The sequence below is a fragment of the Microtus ochrogaster genome, linkage group LG4 (genome assembly GCF_000317375.1).
Source record: "Microtus ochrogaster isolate Prairie Vole_2 linkage group LG4, MicOch1.0, whole genome shotgun sequence".
Taxonomy (NCBI): Eukaryota; Metazoa; Chordata; class Mammalia; order Rodentia; family Cricetidae; genus Microtus; species Microtus ochrogaster.
In genome coordinates, this window is record NC_022030.1 from 29,026,147 (window position 1) to 29,029,642 (window position 3,496).

Consider the following 3,496-nt stretch of genomic DNA (forward strand, 5'->3'; position numbering starts at 1 on the left):
CGTAAGATTGGGTTGTAAATGGGTCTGTGGGTCATTCTCTTAATTAGTGATTGATGGGGGAGGGCCCAGCATGTTGTGGGTGGGACCATCCCTGGGATGGTGGGCCTGGTTTCTATAAGAAAGCAGGCTGAGAAAACCATGGGGAATGAACCAATAAGCAGACCTCTTCCATGGTCTCTGTCTCAGATTCTGCTTTCAGGTTCCTTCCCAGTTCAAACTCTTGTCTGACTTCCTTTGGTGTGGAACAGTGCTGTGGAAATGTAAACCAAATTAATCACTTCCTTCCTAAGTTGCATTTGATCATAATGTTTCACTATAGCAATAGAAAACAAAAGTAGGACATAAGATGATACCAGGATTATGGGATACTGCTGTAACAGACATAATCTTTTTTTATTTTTATTTGTGTTTGGATTATGCTGACGGAGCTTCTTCCGCTCCTTCAGCCAATAGACTTTAAGATACCAGCCCACTTGGGCGTGGTCTCGTTTACTTTAAAAAGCAGCAGTAGCTGTGTGCTCTCTTGCTTGCAGCTCCGCTTCTGGCTTCTGGCTACTAGACTCCTTTCCTGATGGCGCAGAGGGCTGTTGTCTGGGACGGTGATCTGTAAGCTTTTTTCCCTTTAAATAAATTACTATTATATTAGTCATAATTCCAAACTGGTGTGGGATTGTTTGTGACTTAACGCCTTCAGGATTGTGGAAGGACTTTGGAATTTTAGGCTGGAAAAAATCCATTGAGCATTCAAAAACTGGTGTTCTATTCTGAGGTAGAATAAAAGATAAGAATATTCGTAGAAATATATAGGATTGAGGCCTGGTTTGTAGAGTCCCAGAGGAAAATTAAGTGTCAATTAAAGGCTCTATCAGGGATGGGACACATTTTCAATTAAGAATTAACCTTCTGGTCATCTGGGACTGAAGAGTTGGTAATTATTAACAAGAGACAAGCACTGCTGAAGGGAAAACTTTGGATTACATAGACAACTGATGCCAATCACCCAGAGCTAAGAAATTAGAAGAGATTAATATGAGACTAGCATCACTGAAGTGAAATCTTTGGAAACTCTTTTTCTCAGAGTCAGCACACTGTGCTACAGTAGTGGCCAAGATGCTCGCCGCTAAATTTGGTCATGTATAAGAGTGGTGTTCATTTTGAAGGCATGAAGAAATCTAGAAAAGCAGTTGAGACTTGACACTGTGAGAGACCAGGGGATAACACCGGTGATGATATAGCTTCAAGAGCAGTTAGAGATCCAGGATTAAAGGGCCATGTAGAAAAGCTGATGGGTGTCTGTATTAACTACTAACTACTGCATAGAGGAGCTTGTGTAGAGTATAAAAAGTCATGCACTACTCTATAGGTATATTGATTATGAGTCAGATTAATATTATACTCTTCTAGCAAAGTAAGAGTTATAGAAAAATATGTCTATCCAGATGATTTGAGCAGCAATAATAATGCCAGTAGCAAGTTGCAGCCTATGGAACAGGTTGCAAGTCTAACCAGAAAGTAGTTAAATCCTTGTGTGAAATTCCTGCTACTATTATATCAATGTGATGAAGTTCTATGCCCAATATAATGAAGCTAGGAGGTATCTACTTTCAGATATTTAGCTAGAGGAATCTATCTCTAATTTAAGTAAGCGCATATGAGTAGATTTTGATAATTACAAAATGATCCCCAATGTAAATTGATTAAAAAAAACAAATATGTGACTTTTCAAAGTTTTAGAATTACTACAATTTATAGAAGGTACACAGTCTTTGTTTTCATATTCCAAAGAACTTATTTTATTTATCAAGGTATGCTGTTTAAAACTATGTTCATAACAGAATTGCTTTTTCATAGCCAGAACCTAAAAACAAACTAAATGCCCCCTAAGCAGAGAGTGGATGAGGAAAATGTGGTATTTTTAAACAATGGAGTATTACACAGCAGAAAAAAATGACATCTTGAAATTTGCAGGATTTGGATGGAGCTAGATAACATCATATTGAATGAGGTAACCCATTTGTCTTATCCAGAAAGACAAATATCATATGTACTCACTCAAAAGTGACTTTTAGAGATAAAGTAAAGAAAACCAACCTATAATTCAAAACCCCAGAGAAGCTAAACAACAATGAGGACCCAAAAAGAGACATACATGAATCTAATCTATATAGGAAGTAGAAAAAGACAAGATATCCTGAACAAATTAGGAGCATGGGGAACATGGGAGAAGGTTGAAGGGAAGGGTTAGGAAGAGAAGGGAGCATATAAAAAATGTATAGCTCAATAAAATCAATAATATATAGGTAGATAAATAGATGGAAAAATAAAATAAAAATGAAAATAGCACAAACATAGCATTCTTGAAGTTGTTATAAAAAGAAAACTCTAATTACTGAGCTTCCTTTTCATAATCACCTATATTTGAAATAAATGTTTTTGTGTATTATGCTTTAATAATCAATAAAATGTTAGAGTTTACATGTAACGTTTTATTATTAAAATTGGCCTTGTTTAATAATAAACCAAAGGCAGCAGAAACATTGTGTATTGTTTTGGGAGTCCCCTTTACTTCCTTCACTGCTGATGACAACATGAACTTTGGATACAGGTAAAACTCAGAGGAATTAAGTAGGATCTGACTCAGACCCTCCTCTCTTGCATTAGATTTTATAATACAGAAAGGTACTATGTAAGATTCCAAAGAAGAGAAAAGTATTCAGGAGTTTGATACTGTTGTGACACCATGAATCATATTAGTGATCAGTGTGGCAAGATAGGCCTAAAGGTTCTGTAATCTTGATCATATCATGAGGACAACTAATTGCTGCCTAAGTAGAATAAAGGACCATTCAACATGAGAGAAGTTATGTCTCATTCTGTAAACCTTGCAAAGCACCCATCATAGTGTTGTCATAGATACCAGAGGAAAAGCTGAAATTATTGCTTCTGGTTTAAGCAAATAGAATTCTTTTCTTTTTTTTTTAAATACCTTGCATGTAGTTCTTTATTTTATTTTTAGGAAGCAATGTAGATTTTTATATTTTTATATTTGTTTTACTTAAACAACATACTAACCACAGTCTCCTCTCGTTCCTCTCCTCCTGTTCCTCAACTGAAGAAAGAATGAGGAAAATGTGGTACATTACATAATTGAGGATTATTCAGCTATCAAAACAATGACTTCATGAAATTTAAAGGGAAATGGATGGAACTAGAAAAAAAACATCATTCTGAGTGAGGTAACCCAGACCAGAAAGACAAACATGGTATATAGTCACTTAAAAGAGGATATTTGAAGTAAACTATAAGATAACCAACCTACAATTCACAGCCCCAGAGAGGTTTCATAGCATCGAGAACTCAGGGAGGAACACATGGATTTCCCTGGGAAATTGGTGAGATTCAAATAGAATTCTTAACTACATCTAAATATTTATCCTTGGATCCACAGATAAATGTAGCTCTCACCCTCATCAAAGAAACCTATTTTTTTCAACAA